At 43.5% G+C, this 21,019-nt stretch overlaps 1 long non-coding RNA gene across 1 annotated transcript; it reads right to left on the bottom strand.

Annotated features, from left to right (window-relative positions):
• Positions 1-392: 392 nt before the first annotated feature.
• Positions 393-1,645, bottom strand: LOC123408698. Its single transcript, XR_006612777.1, has 2 exons — positions 1,099-1,645; positions 393-850 (listed from the first exon to the last, which is right to left on the bottom strand). It is a non-coding gene; the product is annotated as an uncharacterized LOC123408698 (long non-coding RNA).
• Positions 1,646-21,019: the final 19,374 nt, after the last annotated feature.

Below are 21,019 nucleotides of genomic sequence, written 5' to 3'. Positions count from 1 at the left end.
ATCTCAACAAATGGTCAACATATGAAAGGTGAACCTATTTGACAGATTTTCAATGATGTATCATATGCCTCGTTTCGACGAACGGTTTAAAAACTGCAGCGAAAAACGTACCGAAAAAATCGAAAATTTTGAAAAACATAATTCCATTTTTTTAGTAAATTTGGAATTACTCTCAAATAATAAGAAATTAGAGAGAGTAATCTACATGAAAAAGATGCATCTCGACAATGTATTTCCAAGGCCATATCATTTGCTTCATTCCAACGAGCGGTTTAGGAAAAAAAAATGGGCAAAAATACGCTCCCTACAGCCCGTTATGCACCCACTATTTTTGAAACTCCTCTCAAACCGCGAGTAATCTCGAAAAGTGTTCAACATGATGAAGCTGAGAATTTTCCGTAACAATCCAATGGTATATTATACGCCTCATTCCGACTAACGGTTTAAAAACTAGAGCGAAAATGGTGTCGTAACAAAACACATGCAGACATTCAAAAACGCGTGCAAACGCTATATACATTTTCCCCACACATTCAAGAACAAAGTGAAACTTCAAAAAAGAAAATTTTCATTCTTTTTTCTAGTACACCGCGAGCTGCACGTCCACGACATGCTCCCGAGGATAAGAAAAAATCCATGCGCACTTCAACACCAGGGCAACCGAACCCCATTGAGAACCGGGGCAAACTTCACCCGCGTGGGTAAACAACATTTGTTATTGCCGTTGAGAGGGAGCAGCTCACCATCGAATGCCCCTTCGATGTACTTCTTGGACACGCCATAGACGCGCAAGTGGTATTGCATACATGCGCGGTGACTAGGAGCAAACTGCACATGGCGCGTCACCGAGCTGCACATGAAAAATATTTATGAAACGTAGTCAAGCAACCAGCCTTGGGGAGAAATGCTACCACGAGATTAAGCAGAAACAATGAGCAATCTCAGGATCTTCTCCTTTTCTGAAACTTGTTGGCTCAAATCAAGAAAACTTTATTTTCTTGTAATTACAGGGCACCAATCAAACACGGGGAAATCATAAAACCCCAGCAATCAAAATTAGGAAAGGAAAAGGATGAAACGAGAGTCTGAAAACCGAACCTCTGAAGAAACACGAACCTCCTTTTGATCCCCCTCTTTTCTTCAGAGAAAAGAAAACCCTTGTCGACACGAGGTTAAGCCCGTTTCGACAAGAAGGCCAGAAGAAATGAGTGGGGAGGGCGCATGGGGTCGAGGTGAGATACGATGGCCGGTGCCCTACCACATAAGCCAGAGAACCCGTTGACGATCGAAGAAAGGAGTGGGATCAAGGAGGACTCCTCGTGACCTCACATGTTTATCTTCTCGCTTTTCTCGGGCATGCCTCGGTGCTCAGCCGGGGAGACTGTGGAGTGCACTGGGACGTGGACGTGATGACGATGTTTTGTTTCCATGCATCAGATCCGATGGAGTTGCCCGTCTATTGGCATCCCCCTTCTCACCCAAGTAGTAGGTGTTCTCCCATGTGGGGAGACCACCAGCACAGATGATGTACTCCGGCCACAGAGGAAGGTGGTAGGAGGCCCAGTCGCTTGGTGATGGGTGGGGAGGAAGAAGGTTGGAGGTGGCCGTGTCAGATCCGATGCAGGGCAGGGTGGGCCTCGCCAGATCCGATGCAGGGGAGGGTGGGCCGCGTGGGAGGGTCCGGGGGGGCTGGGGCGCGATAGTTGGCGGAAGGTTGCTCCAGCCATAGAGGAAGGTGGTAGGAGGGGCGGTGGCTGGGTGAGGGGTGGGAATGAAGAAGATTGGAGATGGGGGTGGGGAGGAAGAAGATTGGAGGTGGGGGTGGGCACAGGCAGCGCGAGGAAGGTGGAGGCCGGTTCGTGCAGCGTGGGGACTGTAGTTTTATCAAAGTTCTTAGTTGTGCAGTTGCGGAGGCCGCTTCGTGCAGCATGGGGACTGTAGTTTTATCAAAGTTCTTAGTTGTGCAGTCGTGGAGGATGGGGAAGTGCGGAATTGTTAGCAGAATAAGCCCAAGTGTTAGCAGGATAAGTGTCTTAGACGATGTTTGTAGAATAGACCCACCCTATATATATATATATATATATATATATATATATATATATATATATATATATATATATATATATATATATATATATATATATATATATATATCAGTATGTTTATGATTATGATAGCTTCATATTTCTCTCCAATCTATTAGTTCTGTTTGTCCAACTTGGTTGAGTTATCTTCAGCGGGAGTGATGCATCGTAATGGGTTCAATCTTCTGATACACAATCCTAGCGATAGAAAGGGACATGACAAGTATTTGCATTTCTTCCATTAAGGATAAAATGATGGGGTCTATTCATGCTAGTTGAGTTTACTTTTTCTACTTCATGGCATCTGCTTAAAACATTACTTTGTTTTACTTAATACTCTAGATGCATGCTGGACAGCAGTCAATGGGTGGAGTAATAGTAGTAGATGCAGCCAGGAGTCAGTCTACTACTGCTTACGGATATGATTCCTATACCTATATATATATATATATTTCCATGAATAAATATTGCATAACTATGCACTTTTCTATCAGTTGCCCAATAGTAATTTGTTTACCTACCGTATGCTTTCTTCGAGAGAGAAGCCTCTAGCGAAAACTATGCCCCCGAGGTCTTCACAAATCATATTACAAAAACACCAAAATATTTTTGCCTTTTATTTACTATTATTTTATTTCATATTTATATTATATATTTGTCACTACTTATTGCTTGTAAGTAACAAATTCAAGGGGATTGACAACCCACTAGCCCCCGTTGGGTGCAAGCGTGTGCTCTTTTGTGTGTAGGCTCTCAAGATGAGCGTATGTGTGGTATTTATATTGGTTTGATAACCTTGATTCTCATTGAGGGAAATACTTATCTCTATTGTGCTGCTTCTGCCCTCCTCTCCGACTAAAATTACAATGCAGTTTATAAGTAGTAGGAAGAACTTTTGGGGTCGTTGCTGGGGAGTATCACCAAATTCCTATCAACTACCTACACACAAATTATCATTCAATTATTCTAATATCTACTTGCTTAGCCATGCTATCTTTATATTTGTCGCATAAAAACAAAGAGTAAAACAAAAAATTAAGATAAATGGATCCTCATCCACTTGTTAATCTTTTCCAAAGACTCGATTAAATTGAACCAAATGCTAGTGATTTGAGTCCACTAGATTATCTTCATGAGGTATTGCTTGAAAATCGTGAATCTGAAAATTGTTATGAAGTGTTAAAAGAAATTTATAAAGTGATTTGTGATAGTTCCTTGAGTGAAAATGATGATTTCAATGTTGCTAGTATAAATTATGTGAATATCAATTATGCCAACCACCATGATTAGGGTGATAGTCATGATGTTTCTTGTGATCTTGAAATTACATTTGAGCTTCATGATGAATCTATTATTGATAATGATATTTGCAATAATACTAAAAGTGGGTTTGGAGCAATGTCAAATTTTGGTAATAATGATCCCACTAGTTTGGAGAATGATCAATCTTATGCAATTTGTAATAAAACTGAGTTTGGAGAGGTCATGACTTTACTTGATGTTAATCCCACTATCTTGGAAAATTATAAGATTTGTATGCATACGGATTGCAATGAGAATATTGTACATGATAGTTATATTGTTGAGTTTTATTATTGTGACGCCCTTGGTTGAACGTATGCTAATCATACACGCAAATGCGTACGACCAACCTCAAGGACTCACGGGAAGATATCACAACACAACTCTAGAAACTAATAAAACAATACAAGCTTCATATTACAAGCCAAGGGCCTCGAGGCCTAGAATACAGAAGCTCGATAAACACACGAGTTAGCGGAAGCAACAAATATCTGAGTATCAAAGGAAGGGGTTTATATATCTGGACCGACTACAACAATCCAAGAATAGAGAGAGAATGCCTAGTCCTATCGAAGACTAGCATCTTCACCGTCTTGCAGCAATAGACAAGAGTAGAACAAGGTAACACAAAATGATAGTCATATTGTTGCAACAATATTAATATGAGGTTACGCCCAGAGATTCTCCCGCGACTCCCTGCGAGGAAGCAATCCTGGAGCAACAATCCAGTTAAGTAACAATTATAGTTGTATAAGATCGGGGCACAACTCCAAATCGTCCTGTAACCGTCGACACGTCTATTCGAATAGATAAGTTCTTCCCTGCAGGGGTGCACAACATATTCCCCGTCACACTCGATAAACTCTGGCCGGACACACTTTCCTGGGTCATGCCCGGCCTCGGAACATCAACACGTCGTAGCCCCACCTAGACTCAACAGAGAGGCCAACCCGCGGGTCTAAATCCTAAGCACGGATGGATTATGGGCCCATCACCATTTGCACTCTTACACGATGCGTGGGCGGCAGAGGTCAATCCTAGCACCCCTTATTCCAAGCGCGATGCATACGTGGACCACTCGGGCGCGCACTGGTCCATCGCTGACATCTGAAGAGGTTCGGCTGATACGGCGACATCGAGTACCCATAATTCTTGCCACGTAGACGGTTAGTGCGTAATAAGGCCTTCCGATCAACCCAGATCAAATACCCAGATCCATTAACATTTTAATTAACTAAATGACACATCCACGCGGGAATCCACCCGCCTAATACTTATTCATCAATGTTCCCAGTAACATGGTCAAGTAACTGTGTGGTTGTAACATCAGGGGGATCCGAGGTATCACCCTCGTTGGATTCTGAATGATATACATGTTAAGGTGGACTTAGAGGAATCACCCTCGAGGGTCTCACACTTGAGGGGTTTCACGATAGAGTCATCGTCGGGAATGGTGAAGGAGGAATCACCCTCGATAACCACGACCGACGAGCTACACTACAGAGATATCATCATGAGTACTTCGCGAGGTGTCACCCTCAGTACCCGAAAGTAGCTCTGAAGCGTCGTACAATTAAGGGCGGTGTAAGTGTTGTGTCAGGCCTGGGTCATCGATCAGGGATCGAGACTTGAAGATAAAGCGGGGCAACTGAACTAAGGGTCAAAGGGGATGACTGAGTCACCTATGCTAAGAAGTTTAAAGTGCGGTACTGAAAGTAGCAGCTCATCGAAATTAGACTATGCATTAGATATATGTGCTAACTAAAATAGTAGAAAAATTCTAATGCAAGCATGAGGGAGAAAGAAATGGGTGATATAGGAATGATCAAGGGGTGTTTGCTTGCCTTGCTGCTCTGCGGCAAAGGGCTAGTCATCAGGAGGGTACTCGTACCCGACAACAGCGTCAGTCTCGGGGTCTATTGGTAAGAAGTGGGGGGAAGAAATAATAAATATAACATTGATGCAAACACTAAGCATGACATGGCAATATGGAGGGTTAGGCATGAGCTAACGCAGTGCTATCCGTCATAGACGGATCGGGAAAATATCGGATGATATTTCCTGGGTCTCTGGCTACTACTAGTCAGATGAAAAGGGTTCAAAAGTTCCACGTTTGCTATGCTAGGGACGAGAGACAAAGGAACGGATAGCGTATCCTGGTTCGTCTCGTTTTGCACATGAACTTTCATCTTCAAAATATATTGATCTAACTTACAATTTATTTTATATTAATTTTTATAGTTTTATTAGTTATTAGGAATTAAACAGATTTAAATAATTCAGATAATTAAATATGACATCAGCGGTCAACATTGGGGTTGACTGGTCAAATATGACTAGTGGGTCCCATGTGTCATAGACACATTTCAATTTTTAGATTAACTAATAATTAATCAGTTTAATTAGTGGGAGGGACCCACGTGTCATACACTGCTTAGATTAATTAATTAACACGATTAAATTAACAATTTTAGTTAATCGTTAATTGGGCTGGACCCACATGTCATCTTCCTATCAACTTAACATGTATTAAAACTATCTAATTACACTAATTTATTTAATTAACTAATTTATTTATTATATATTATTATTTGTATCCATTTTATTTTTGTGTTTTCCTCTTTTTTTAGGCGGGGCCTGCATGTCATTGGGACAGTGAGTAAAATACACTACAGCTAAACACATCTATACTCACTAGTTTTATACATACAAACATACATATATATACACATATACATACACACATATATAGCATATACACACACATCTGCACCTATACATACATACTAACATATTCTGGTTTTTTGGTTCTTTTACATACACAATACACTAATCACAGGGGTTATCCTCCATGTCTAACAAGGAGGGATCGAAGTGCACGTGAGCACGGAGACGGCGGCTCACCGGAATGTAGGCAAAAACGGGGAGGAGGAGGGTGGCCGGAGCTGCGGTGGGTCACCACCGGTTGAAGGGGAGGCAACGGCTTGGGGAGGACCGGCGAGGTGGAGGTGAGGAGGCGCCGGTGGTGTGGTGAAGGGGAACAAGTGAGGTAGGCGACGTTGGAGGAGGCCGGCGCGGGAGGACGGCGACGGGGATCTGCGCGACGGAGCCGCTGGAGATGGCCGGTGGACGGCCAGCGGAATCCGGCCGGAGGAGGAGGGGCCGACAGAGGAGGTGGCCGGAGGGCCAGCTGGTGGGCTTGGGTGGCTGGGGCGCGGCCTCCCCAGCCCTTCCTGGTTCGAGTGGAAGGGAGGGAGCGAGAGGAGGGCTCGCGCGTGGGGGCCTAGATGGGGATCTAGGAGGTGGTAAAGAGGGGAGCGCTAGGTGGATCGCTCGAGAGGCTCGTGGAGGGTGGCTCGATGGGGGAGGGAACGAAGTTGAGCTCGCTCGTGGCTGGGAGTTGGTGGGAGGAACGAGGGAAGGTAGATGAGGGGCGCCGGGGATGGAGGGTTCGCTCACTGGGGAACGAGCGATGGTAGAGGGTTTGGGGGGTTTTATACCCACCAAGGTTAGTGGGCTAGTTGGGTGGCCGGCTGGGCCGATTGGCCCACTTGGGCCGGGTTTTTTTCCTTCGTTTTCTTTGTTTTCTTTTTATTTGTTTTATTCTTTCCTATTCTATTTATTTTTAGCAACAACTTGTTGTAGAAAAAAATGTGTGACTTGGTCAAATAATTATAAGGCAATATTCTGCCATGGCACAAAAAGTTGAGAACCCATTGGAATGAGTTATATTTTACCATGAAATTAAAGGTGCGTTTTAAATTGCAGTTGGGCTCTATTTTGGATGGTGGAGTCCACACCAACATCAAGGTGATGTAGTTTTCCCCATCAAGAATTGTTTTGGAATATTTGTCAAGTATGCAACAATTTTCTCTTGTTGTTAGAAATTTTTATTTTATCACAATAAAATTCCAGGGCCTTTAACGGTGGAATTTGAAATGAAATATGAATTTCAAACTGATCAGGCATTGTTTAGTAACATGATTAGCGTAATCATGGTGATCAGTGTAGCTTGATTACAGGGGGTTACTGTAGCATAATCCGAGGATGTCACAACTCTCCCCTACTAAAAAGAATTCTCGTCCCGAGAATTAAGAGGTAGAAGGAAAGAGCTCGAGGTATTCATCACGAAGATGATCCCCGCGTTTCCAAGTGGCTTCATCTTCAGACTGATTTGACCACTACACATTAAGGAACTTGGTGAATTTGCGACGAGTCTGACGTTCATCCTGATCGAGAATGCGGACCGGATGCTCTTTATAAGAGAGGTCTTGTTGCAGCTCAAGCATATCATGATCCACTGCACAAATAGGATCCTTGAAGTAGCGATGGAGCTGAGATACATGGAAGATATCGTGAACCTGAGAAAGGTTTGCTGGTAGTTCTAATTGATAAGGTAGTTTTCCTTGCCTTTTGAGAAAAATGGAAGGTCCAATATAGCGAGGAGCTAACTTGCCCTTGATCCCAAAACGGTGTGCACCTCTCATTGGTGTGTCATGAAGATGAGTCTTTTCACCAGGTTGATAAACCATATCTTGATGATGACAGTCATACTGACTTTTGTGACGAGACCGAGGAGCCTTTAGATTCTTATGAATAATGTGGACTTGATCTTCGGCATGTTGGATAATATCCAGACCGAAGAGTGATCGTTCCCCAGTTTCTGACCAATTGAAAGGAGTTCGACACCTTCGTCCATACAATACTTAGAAAGGGGCCATCTTCAGACTAGCTTGATAGCTATTGTTGTAGGAGAACTCGGCATACGGGAGAGATTTCTCCAATTTCTTACCGAATGAAATGACACAAGCTCGAAGCATGTCCTCGAGAATTTGGTTGACTCGTTCAACTTGTCCCTGGGATTGAGGATGAAATGCAGTGCTCAAGGACAGATGAGTCCCCATAGCTTTCTGAAAATCTTTCCCAGAATTTCGAGGTGAACAAGCTACTACGGTCCGAGCTGATTACCAATGGAATACCATGAAGTAAAGCAATTCTTGACATATAAAGATCTGTCACTTGACTAGCATTAATTGTTTCTTTGACGGCCAGAAAATGTGCAACTTTGGACAGTCGGTCAATGATGACAAGAATAGCATCATTACCTTTCTGAGATTTGGGAAAACCAATGAAAAACTCCATTTCAACATGGTCCCATTGAACGGTGGCTCAGGAATTTCATACGAAGAAAAGTGCAAAGGATACTTTGGAGTCAACGATGTACAGGATAGTCAGGTTTCGATCCTGTGGAACTTTGGGTTATGGGTCCACCATGTGGGCCGAAAGTAGGCAGAGGGGTGACATCTTGCACGGTCTTGGTACAAGACATCTCGGAAGATAGCTTGTCTGTTATGTTGGTAACAACGTCGGTACCAAGGGCGGGGGACTAATAGATCCACTTTCCTGCTCGTTGAAACGAGGCGGACCAATAGGCAGGTTCCTCGTCCACCGGCGGCTACCAGAATTTTACCCACTATAGTAACAGGTTTTACTGACAGAGTGTATACCAAGATTTTTACCTAAGCAGGGAATTAACACTGCTTAGATGAGTTCATATTCAAGAAAGGTCAATATGACCAATGCGAAGGAAAAGGTGATCGTCACATCAAACACACCAATTGAAAGGAAAATGTGTTCACACACACAAGTATTAGATTATACCATTCCTAAGGAAAATAGAATATGGTATACATGATAGGTAATTAAGTACCTAACCATCTAGATAAAAGGCCAAGGAGAATCATGATGTTTACCCATACCATACGGTTTGGATAATTGATCAAGAACAATTTAGCATTGCGCTTCCAATGTTCCTATTGAAATTTGAAGTACCACATCCATGCTTCGGGGTAGCATCGACATGGCCATCATATAAGGGTTGGACTTTGGGTACACAAGGGATACATGAGGAACAACTTATAAAACTAAGTCATACAATTTCCTCATGGTAGAATGCCTAACCTTACACATGGAAGAAATTATAACACTAGGCCCTTTGGCCCGGTGTGTTGGACAAGACAGCACCATACCGGTTTACCTAATTAAAGACCAAAGTTATAAGTATTGGGAGAAGTTCTAACCATCGTATCTGCCCGAGATTCTGGTCTCGTGTCAGGACACCTCATGCTCACAATGCCTGAGAAGAAAAGGGGACCACCAAAAAAACAGACGAGATGATAATGCAAGATTCTCGGGATATGAACTACGGGAGCAAGTATTGGATCATGAGTTGGTTTGTAAGACACATGAACACAATGTCAAGACATTCGTGCCCACGTGCAATTCTTACAACACAATGCATCCGAGTTCTGATTTGAGAACCATCATCGAGGATATCAAGGCCCTTGTGTAAGCCTCGATTAGCTCTTATAAAGAACTTATTTTCCTTGGTCAAATCACTCAATGGCTTGGGGTGCTACGAGAAGTTATATGAGGTGAAGATAGCAAATCTTCAAAATATATAACACTTCGCACATGTGTGAATGATTTGGTATTACCCGAGAGGGAGCAAAACAAAACTTTCACATATTCACGGCGACAAGAATGCACGTGAACCTTGGGAAAACACTTCTTCTTATAAAATATATTCTTCATGAGCTAGGCACAAACATAGTGCTTTCAAAAGCTTCATCACGAACCATGGAGAAGTTGACGGTGTGGCCGATGGGCTCAGCAACAAACCCTCAAGATTTCGATGAGGATGAATTTCCAAAATTACAATATCAAGGATATAGCATTTGTCAAATAAAATGGTATAATGTCGTATGCTCGAGAGAACAACAACAATTAAACATTGGCCAAAGGGTGCATTCGAAAATACTGAATGAGTAGCACGAGCATTGCTAGAATGGTGAGTTGACAACCGACACACCAAGAGTGAAACTATTAGTCCTTAACTTCAAGGCAATAGGGTTTCCAGAAGTATTGGAATCACACATCAGAGTTCACTTGTTGATATTTTGGTTTGAAACAACACAGGACTAAGAAATGGATGGTGATGGCGAGAAGTATCACTATACCAAGAGTTCTTTAAGAGGTGCGACAATGCTCACAACATTCTTGACATAAAAGATTGTAATACTCCGAGGTAGAAGATAACATAAGCTGAATTAGCAAGGAACTCAAAGGACAACACAAAACACGAAAACATTTGTGTTGGAGGGAAGGCAACAAGGATGTCGATGATAATACAATTCATCGAGGGGAAGGGTTGGTATTTCTCAACATGCATTCGACTGATACCCTGCAAGAGGTCAGAATGCTGATGATGATCACGACATATTTGTCAAGAAGCTTCACGAAGATGTAATCGATCAGCGATGACATCAAGCAAAGGAATGGTGAAGCTAAGGGTTGTCGGAAACACAGTTAAAACTGCTAGCTCAGAATCGATATTGCCTTTCAAGACAACCAACGTGATATTGAAAGCCCGATGTAAGCTTAACGCATAGTCGGAAATGTGCTCCAGGGATGGAGGACAAAGATATCATGGTCAAGCTTTAGCATGACCATGATGATGTAGCTTAACAGCTTGGAGTGATAAGATCAAGTACAAACTCGTAAACAAGGAACACTACTAAGAGTTGTCGAATCACAATGCATACTCTATTCAGTTATCGGTGTACTTGCGAGTCCAATGACTCAAAACACGAGGAAAACTGGAATCACTAAAATGTCATAGTTGATGAGGAGCTTGTAATAAGTTATATAGCTCCATGATATTTTTGAGATACCAGGGACAATACTCAGAGGTAGATCAGAGTAGAGGTTAGACTAATGTATTGATCTGTGGAAGACAAGCACTTTAACTTATCTACATATGGGATCAAAGAAGAACAATCATGGTCGGAACCACGGTTGCAAAGTACCAAACCACGCATACCATATCAATCATATAATGAATGATTATTGATATGAGAAGCTTCTATGATAGGATCAACGTCGTCTCCATGGACATGAACACAAGTTCAAGGTCGACTCCCACTTCATCAATGCATCACCTTCCATTTACTCCTCGCCTTTGGTCAGGTTGTAGTTTTGAAAGAATATTTGGCAAAACACCAGAAGAGTAAGTCTCATGAAAAACTCTTTGGGTAATATTGATTTAGAAAGGCATAGGTTCAACCCATCGGGGCATCTTAGGAACATATACCACAACTTCAAGAGTAAATAACACATGCTTGACAACAGAGCATGGCCGACAAAAGCATAGGATAGAACCTATCAGAGGGAGAAGACACAATTTACCAATGGCATTATGTATCAGGGGAACAATATGACAAGAATTTTTGAATGTAAAGGATGTCGTCGGATAATAACCCAGCAGTGGGTCTGGCAGTCCACAAAGGACCTGATGTGAGTATCGGTACTCAATCACATGGAGATAGGATGAAATGCATCGGGTTATAGAACATCTGAAAATATCGAAAGTTAATTACCAAAGGAATTATGATTACCAGGTTGGTGTATCGTAATCAGATGCTCTGATCAAATACAAGTAAGATGAATGGACTTAGAAGGACAACCAACCAAAGTTGATTTGTCGAGAACCAGCTCTGTCTGGAAGGACGTCTGAGCCGGTAGAATAATTTATGAGTATCCACAGATGATTGTATGCATTCACACAAAGGTAGAATCAATAAGATCACAGGAAAATCACAAAGGATTTTAATGATTGCGGCTAGACATACGGATTTAACCATAGTGCAAGCAGGTGAGAAAGGTCAAGAGCAATAGGGTACTGGGGATTCCGAAAGATCGAATAGCAATTCGAAGAACTTTCGAAACCCATGACAACTGATGATGGACGAATCCTCGATAAGATAATTCGTTGCACCTCGTAAATGTAGAGCAATTGGAATAGAAAGTATAAACGACATTTGTATGCAGTCATTCATAAGGGTTGACGGAGGAAGGGAAATCACAGAAGCGATGAGCACCACCTCTCGAGAGAACATTGGAGATTATATTCAGAGTCTTCTGAGGAACCAAGCCATCGTCTGGAGTTGTGGGGTTCTCCTGGAGGAAGTATTGACGAAAACCTAGAGTTAGAGTTAACAAAATATTTAACCTGAAAGAGAAGAGAGAGTAGAACCCAGAGTATAGAAAATGAGTAAAAGATACTAATACCACCCGATTGAGATGTGGGCCCATAACCCATAGGTCCAAGGATCGAAACCTGGCTCTGATACCAACTTGTGACACCCTCCATTTGATCGTATGCTAATCATACACGCAAATGCGTACGACCAAGCTCAAGGACTCACAGGAAGATATCACAACACAACTCTAGACATAAATAAAACAATACAAGCCTCGTATTACAAGCCAGGGGCCTCGAGGGCTAGAATACATAAGCTCGATAAACACATCAGTCAGCGGAAGCAACAAATATTTGAGTACAAACATTAAACATGGGGTGCCTTAGAGAAGGCTAGCACAAAAGATACAACGATCGAACGAGGCGAGGCCTCCTGCCCGGGAGCCTCCTAACTACTCCTGGTCTTCAGCGGCCTCCGCGTAGTAGGCACCGCCGGGGTAGTAGTCGTCATCGGCGGGATACTCCATCTCCTGGGCTCCAGCAACTGGTGACAGCAATGGATCAAGGGGACAAAGGGGGAGCAAAGCAACGGTGAGTACTCATCCAAAGTACTCGCAAGACTGACATCAGAACTAAGCTAAGTATGCATCTGTATCGAAGGAAGGGGTTTATATATGTGGACTGACTGCAGCAATGCAAGAATAGAGAGAGAAGGCCTAGTCCTATCAAAGACTAGCATCTTCAACGGTCTTGCAGCAATTGACGAGAGTAGAACAAGGTAACACAAATAATAGTCATATTGTTGCAGAAATATTAGTATGAGGTCAGGCCCAGAGATTCTCCCTCGACTCCGTGCGAGGAAGCATTCCCGGAGCAACAATCTAGTTAAGTAACAATTATAGTTGTATAAGATCGGGGCACAAATCCAAGTCGTCCTGTAACCGTGGACACATCTATTCAAATACATAAGTTCTTCCCTGCAAGGGTGCACAACATATTCCTCATCACACTCGATAAACTCTGGCCGGACACACTTTCCTGGGTCATGCCCGGCCTCAGAACCTCGACACGTCGTATCCCCACCTACACTCAACAAAGAGGCCAGCCCGCCGGTCTAAATCGTAAGCACGCAGGGGTCATCGGCCCATCATCCTTTGCACTCCTGCACAACACGTGGGCGACCGAGGTCAGTCCTAGCACCCCTTATTACAAGCGTGATGCATATCCAGACCACTCGGGCACACACCGCTCCATTGCTGACGTCTAAAGAGGTTCGGCTGATACCACGAAGTCAAGTACCCATAATTCTTCCCATGTAGACGGTTAGTGCGTAATAAGGCCTTCCGACCAACCTAGACCAAATACCCAAATCCATTAACATTTTAATTAACTGAATGACACATCCACGCAGGAGTCCAGCCGCCTAACATTTATTAATCAATGTTTTGAGTAACATGGTCAAGTAACGGTGTTGTTGTATCATCAGGGGGGTCCGAGGTATCACCCTCGTTGGATTCCGAATGATGTAACCGTCAAGGTGGACTTAGAGGAATCACCCTCGAGGGTCTCACACTTGAGGGGTTGCACGACAAAGTCATCGTCCGGAGTGGTGAAGGAGGAATCACCCTCGATAACCACGACCGACTAGCTACAGTACAGAGATATCATCGTGAGTACTTCACGAGGTGTCACCCTCGGCATCCGATAGTAGCTCTGCAACGTTGTACAACCAAGGGGGTGTAAGTGTTGTGTCGGGTGTGGCTCATCGATCCGGGATCGAGACTTGATGATAAAACGGGGAAACTCGACTAAGGGTCAGAGGGGATGACTGAGTCACCTATACTAAGCAGTTTAAAGTGCGGTACTGAAAGTAGCAGTTCATCAAAATTAGGCTACGCATCAGATATAGGAGCTAACTACAACAGTAGCAAAATTCTAATGCAAGGATGAGGGAGAAAGAAATGGGCGATATAGGAATGATCAAGGGGTGTTTGCTTGCCTTGTTTCTCTTCGGCAAAGTGTTGGTAGTTAGGAGAGTAGTCGTACCCGGCAGCAGCGTCAGTCTCGGGGTCTACCGGTAAGAAGAGGGGGAAGAAACAATAAATATAACACCGATGCAAACACTAAGCATGACATGGCAATATGCAGGGTTAGGCATGAGCTAACGCAGTGCTATCCGTCATAGACGGATCGGGAAAATATCGGATGCTATTTCCTGGGTCTCGGGCTACTACCGGTGAGATGAAAACGGTGGAAAAGTTCCAAGTTTGCTATGCTAGGGACGCGAGACACGCGAACGGATAGCGTATCCGGGTTCGTCTCGTTTTGCATATGAATTTTCATGTTCAAAATATTTTCATCTGACTTACGGTTTATTTTAAATTAATTATTAAAGTTTTGTTAGTTATTAGGAATTAAACTGATTTAATACACATCTATACTCACCACTTTTATACATACCAACATGCATACATATACACATATACATACACACACATCTGCACCTATACATACATACTTACATATTGTGTTTTTTGTCCTTTTACATACACAATTCACTAATCACAAGGGTTATCCCCCATGTCTAACAGGGAGGGGCCGGAGCGCACGTGAGCATGGAGCCGGCGACTCGCCGGAATGCGGGGAAAACGGCGACGAGGAGGGTGGCCGAAGCCGCGGTGGCTCACCACCGGTTGAAGGGGAGGCAGCGGCTTGGGGAGGACCGACGAGGTGGACGTGAGGAGGCACCTGTGGTGCGGTGAAGGGGAACCGGTGAGGTAGGCAACGTTGGAGGAGGCCAGCAGGCGCTGGAGGAGACCAGTGGAGGGCCGGCGGGATCCGGCTGGAGGAGGAGGAGTCGCCGGAGGAGGTGGCCGGAGGGCCGACTGGTGGGCCTGGGTGGTGGGGCTCGGCCTCCCCAGCTCTTCCTGGTTCGATTGGAAGGTGATGAGCGAGAGGATGGGCTCGCACGTGCGGGGCTACATGGGGATCTGGGAGGTGGTAACGAGGGGAGCGTTGTGTGGATCGGTCGAGAGGGTCGTGGAGGGTGGCTTGGTGGGGCAGGGAACGAGGCTGAGCTCGCTCGTGGCTGGGGGTTGGTGGGAGGAACGAGGGAAGGGAGACGAGGGGCGCTGGGGATGGAGGGGTTCGCTCGGTGGGGAACGAGCGAGGACAGAGGGGAGCGCTCTGGTGGTGGGTGATGACCCACAAGTATAGGGGAACAATTGTAGTCCTTTCGATAAGTAAGAGTGTCGAACCCAACGAGGAGCAGAAGGATCTGACAAGTGGTTTTCAGAAAGGTAAAATCTGCAAGCACTGAAATTATCGGTAACAAGTGATTGTGTGGTGAGATGTTTCGTAGCAAGCAACAAGTAACAAAAGTAGCAACGGTGCAGCAAAGTGGCCCAATCCCTTTTGTAGCAAGGGACAAGCTGGACAACGTTTTATAGGAGGAAAAACGCTCCCGAGGACACACGAGAATTTCTGTCATACTAGTTTTCATCAAGTTCATATGATTCGCGTTCGTTACTTTGATAGTTTGATATGTGGGTGGACCGGCGCTTGGGTACTGCCCTTACTAGGACAAGAATCCCATTTATGATTAACCCCTCTCGCAAGCATCCGCAACTACGAAAGAAGAATTAAGACAAAGTCTAACCATAGAATTCAACTAGTGGATCCAAATCAGCCCCTTACGAAGTAACGCATAAACTAGGGCTTAAGCTTCTGTCACTCTAGCAACCCATCATCTACTTACTACTTCCCAATGCCTTCCTCTAGGCCCAAATAATGGTGAAGTGTTATGTAGTCGACGTTCACATAACACCACTAGAGGAAAAACAATATACAACACATCAAAATATCGACATAATCATATTAATGACCAGAGAGGTAATGAGTAGCATCAAGGATCTGAACATAAACTCTTCCACCAAATAATCCAACTAGCATCAACTACAAAGAGTAATTAACACTACTAGCAACCTTACAAGTACCAATTGGAGTAGCGAGACGAAGATTGGTTACAAGTGATGAACTAGGGTTTGGAGATGAGATGGTGCTGATGAAGATGTTGATGGTGATGAGTCCCCTCCTATGAGAGGAGTGTTGGTGATGATAATGGTGACGATTTCCCCCTCCGGGAGGGAAGTTTCCCCGGCAGTATCGTCCTGCCGGAGCTCTAGATTGGTTCTGCTCAAGTTCCGCCTCGTGGCGGCGGCGAATCCACGAAAAAGCCTCCTCTTGATTCTTTTCCCGAACGAAACGCTTCATATAGCAGAAGAGGGGGCCAGAGGGCCAGCTGGGTTCCCACAAGCCCCCTCGGCGCGGCCAAGGGGTGGCTGCGCCTAGCAGGCTTGTGGCCACCTCCTGGCGCCCCTCTGGCACTACTTCGGCCCAGTATTTTTTATAAATACGGAAAAAAAACCTCGTTTATTTTTACGGCGTTTTGAGTTGCGCAGAATAGGTATCTCAAACTTGCTCCAATTTCAGGCCAGAATTCCAGCTGCCGGCATTCTTCCTCTTCATGTAAACCTTGCAAAATAAGAGAGAAAAGGCATAAGTATTGTACCTTGTAGTGAAATAACATCCCAAGAAGCGATAAATATCAACATAAAAGCATGATGCAAAATGGACGTATCAACTCCCCCAAGCTTAGACCTCGCTTGTCCTCAAGCGAAAGCCGAGCTCAATAAATATGACCACATATTTAGCGAGAGAGGTGTCGACAAAAAAAATACGAACATGAATGCATCATGATCATGATCAGAACAGCAATACAAACATATAATCTCTCATGCTAAAGTGACAATTCCTTCACAAAGTAAAGCATGGATCAAGAACCTTACCGAGAAGTAACATCCGATAGTCTTTAGTCATTGAAGCAATTGTAATTTATCACAACATCAAAAAGAGTCAAATGAGAGCTTATAAAGCAAATCCACATACTCAATCATCTTTTCATTCTCTACAATTGCTACAACTCACGTGGTACTCATGAGATCAAAGTTTCAGCTGGACACAGAGAAAGATAGGGGCTTATAGTTTTGCCTCCCAACTGCTTACCTCAAGGGTAATGTCAACAATAATACTTCATGAATGCTTACCTCCAAGTTGACATATGAATATAGATCTTTTCCCTAGCATATGACGTTAGCCAAGATAAAGGCGAAACAGGGAATTGGTGAAGATCACCATGACTCTTTCAAGGGAAAAAAGTAAAGGTACAAGATAGGCCCTTCGTAGAGGGAAGCAAAGGTTGTCATGCGCTTTTGAGGTTTGGATGTGTGTCCTCTTAGTGCGGACGAACATCACTTTATATTGCCTCCTGTGATAAAGAACTTTATTATGCAGTTTTTCGCTTTTATGTCTTCCTCATCATAGGTTCGTACAAAGATTATTTTCCACACACTAATAGATCATACATATTAGGGGGCAATTTTTATTGCTTGCACCGATGACAACTTACTTGAGGGATCTTATTCAATCCATAGGTGGGTATGGTGGACTCTCATGGCAAAACTGGGTCGAAGGTTTGTGGATGCACAAGTAGTATCTCTACTTGGTCCGGGAGTTTTGGCTAATATGAGGTGGAAGCAATCGTCACATGCTAAGGGATCTCTAATCATATACATTGTTCGGAACCAAGCAAACAGAATTCATTATGTTGTCTTCCTTGTCCAACATCTACTTCTAGGCATGCAATAGTTTAGTGAATGTTCACAATCATACATGGGGTCAAAGATGATATATTTATATGTGAACCTCTCCTTCCTTATCACTTCCTATTAATTGCAACAATGACCAAGGTCTACGTTTGTCTACCCTCAACAAGTTTCAATCAACATTCTTTTTATATGTGAAGCCATCACTTCCCTTAAGATCATTGCATGATCTTTCATGCTTTTGTTCTTTCCTCACTCTTTTGATCATGGCAAGAGGAAAAGCCCTCAACTAAGACACTATTTATTATATGGCTCACGAGCTCGAATACATCGGGGTGACACAAAGCAAATCTCAAGACTAAAACACTAAGACTTTTAAACTACTAGAGAAAGAGAAAATTGAAAAGGAACAAACTAAAACAAAGGTAAAGCCAAAATATGTGATGGTGATACGATACAGAGGCAACTCCCCCAAGCTTGGCACAAGCCAAGGGGATTGCCTATACCCATGCTCAGTTGTCTTCCTTTGGAGGTGATGCTGGTGGAGTTGTTGCAGAGGTCTTGAGCTTGTTTAATTTCCACCTGAGCATAAAATTCTGCTCCCTCAGATCATCATTTTCCTCTTCAAGCTTCAACACCCTCTGGCATAATTCCTGCTTACTCTCGTGCAGGAATGAGAAGGGATAAACAAAGTCTTAGGCTTCTTCCTTGAGTCATGGAGGCTCGACATCTTGAACTCCACATGCGTGTGTCCAGGTTGAGGTAGAGGAGCCTCCTCTTCATCAGAACTTGTTTGTTCCTTCCCTTTGGGATCATAATCTTCTTCCTCATCAGTGGTCCAGCCATAAGGATCCAAGTCCTCATAGACCTTGGGGTTAGGGAGGTAATCAGCCACATAGCTCTCCCCCTTTGAATCCTGAGATGACATCTTGACCTAGATCTGTGGCAGAAAACAGGCTCGAAACGAAAACAGAGGAAATCTGCATGATACAGGGGTCAGACCTTTCGGGAGAATATATATTGATTTTTTTCAGACCAGAAGGAGTACTCCGCACGAAAACAGAGTCCGGGAGGCGTACGAGGTGGCCACAAGCCCCCCAGGTGTGGCCAGGGGGTGGGCCCGTGCCTGGCAGGCTTGTGCCTCCTCGCGCGCTTTCCGGACTACTTCTAATTTTTCGTTTTTTCAAAAATTCCAAAAACGGAGAAAAATTCCTATTGGAAAAGTTTTGGAATCTGTTTTCTTACCGAATCACATACCTCTTCGTTTTCGGAGTCTGAAACAGGCTGATAAACATCCCTTAGGTATTCCTCCGGAGTTATGCTATTGACGATATTGCTTTCAACATTTATGGGAGTACCTGAGATATAATTCTTGATTCTCTGCCCATTTACAACTCTCGGACAATTACCTTCCGTGTTGTGGATCTTGATAGCACCGGAACGATATACTTCCTCAACAATATAGGGACCTTCCCATTTAGAGAGAAGCTTGCCTGCAAAAAATCTTAAACGAGAATTATATAGCGAGACATAATCACCTATATTGAAGTGACGCTTTTGTATCCTTTTATCATGCCACCTCTTAACCTTTTCTTTGAACAACTTGGCATTTTCATATGCCTGAGTTCTCCACTCATCAAGCGAGCTAATGTCAAATAACCTCTTCTCACCGGAAAGTTTGAAATCAAAGTTGAGCTCTTTGATTGCCCAATAAGCTTTATGCTCTAGCTCAAGAGGTAAATGACATGCATTACCATACACCATTTTGTACGGAGAAATGCCCATGGGATTCTTATAGGCAGTTCTATAAGCCCACAGTGCATCATCGAGCTTCTTAGACCAATTTTTTCTAGACCTGTTGACAGTCTTTTGCAGAATTAGTTTAATCTCTCTATTGCTTAGCTCTACTTGACCACTGGACTGAGGGTGATAGGGAGACGCAATTCTATGGTTGACATCGTACTTAGCAAGCCTTTTACGGAAAGCACCATGAATGAAATGTGAACCACCGTCGGTCATCAGATATCTAGGGACTCCAAATCTAGGGAAGATAACTTCTTTAAGCATCCTAATAGATGTATTGTGATCAACACTACTAGTGGGAATAACTTCTACCCAATTAGTGACGTAATCAACATCAACTAGGATATGAGTATACCCGTTGGATTTTCGAAAAGGTCCCATATAATCAAAGCCCCAAACATCAAATGGTTCAATGACAAGTGAATAGTTCATAGGCATTTCCTGATGTTTACTGATATTACCTACTCTTTGACATTCGTCACAAGATAAGACAAACTTACGAGCATCCTTGAAGAGAGTGGGCCAATAGAAACCTGATTGCAATACCTTGTGTGCAGTTCTATCTCCCACATGGTGTCCTCCGTAGGCCTCGGAGTGACACTTATGTAGGATCTGTCCCTGTTCATGTTCAGGTACACAACGTCTAATAACACCATCTACTCCTTCCTTATAAAGGTGAGGATCATCCCAGAAGTAATGTCTCAAGTCAAAGAAGAATTTCTTCTTTTGCTGGTAAGTGAAACTAGGTGGTATATATTTGGCAACGTTATAGTTTGCATAATTAGCATACCACGGTGCACTATGTGAAGTATTGATGACATTCAATTGCTCATTGGGAAAGCTATCATCAATAGGTTGTGGGTCATCAAGAACATTCTCTAACCTAGACAAGTTATCTGCTACGGGGTTATCAGCACCCTTCCCGTCGACAACGTGTAAATCAAATTCTTGTAGCAAGAGAACCCATCTGATAAGTCTAGGTTTAGCGTCTTTGTTCTCCATGAGGTACTTAATAGCATCGTGATCAGTGTGAATAGTGACTTTGGAATCAACTATGTAATACTTGAACTTTTCACATGCAAACACGACTCCTAAAAATTCCTTCTCCGTAGTGGCATAGTTTTTCT

This window comes from Hordeum vulgare, chromosome 7H, assembly GCF_904849725.1.
Source record: "Hordeum vulgare subsp. vulgare chromosome 7H, MorexV3_pseudomolecules_assembly, whole genome shotgun sequence".
NCBI classification, from domain to species: Eukaryota; Viridiplantae; Streptophyta; class Magnoliopsida; order Poales; family Poaceae; genus Hordeum; species Hordeum vulgare.
The sequence above is the reverse complement of the archived record's forward strand: the minus strand, read 5'-3'. Positions and strand labels throughout refer to the sequence as shown.